Genomic DNA, 232 nt, shown 5'->3' with positions numbered 1-232 from the left:
AAAAAAAAAACAACGAAACATTAAAATAACACAGACTAAATAAAACTCATGCACGTTCATATTCCCCGCTGCCATAATGTTAACAGTTTTATTAAAATGCTTCGCATTTAGCCCTATGTGGCGTCTGTTTTTATATTGTTTATCAACAGTATAAATTTGTATATTGTTTGGATTAACTAGCCGAGTTGACGGATATGAATGTTTATTCATAACCATACTGAAAATAAGTAAA

The 232-nt window shown here is 29.7% G+C and overlaps 1 protein-coding gene across 1 annotated transcript in view; it reads left to right on the top strand.

Annotated features, from left to right (window-relative positions):
- Positions 1-232, top strand: part of LOC107563907 (MAGUK p55 subfamily member 5-A) — a gene marked incomplete at its 5' end in the record, with an annotated part of 14,022 nt that overhangs the window by 3,117 nt on the left and 10,673 nt on the right. The gene's annotated exons all lie outside the window — the stretch shown is intronic.

The sequence above is a fragment of the Sinocyclocheilus grahami genome, unplaced genomic scaffold (genome assembly GCF_001515645.1).
Source record: "Sinocyclocheilus grahami isolate Dianchi unplaced genomic scaffold, SAMN03320097.WGS_v1.1 scaffold896.1, whole genome shotgun sequence".
NCBI lineage: Eukaryota > Metazoa > Chordata > Actinopteri > Cypriniformes > Cyprinidae > Sinocyclocheilus > Sinocyclocheilus grahami.
This window is presented reverse-complemented; position numbering and strand designations above follow the sequence as displayed.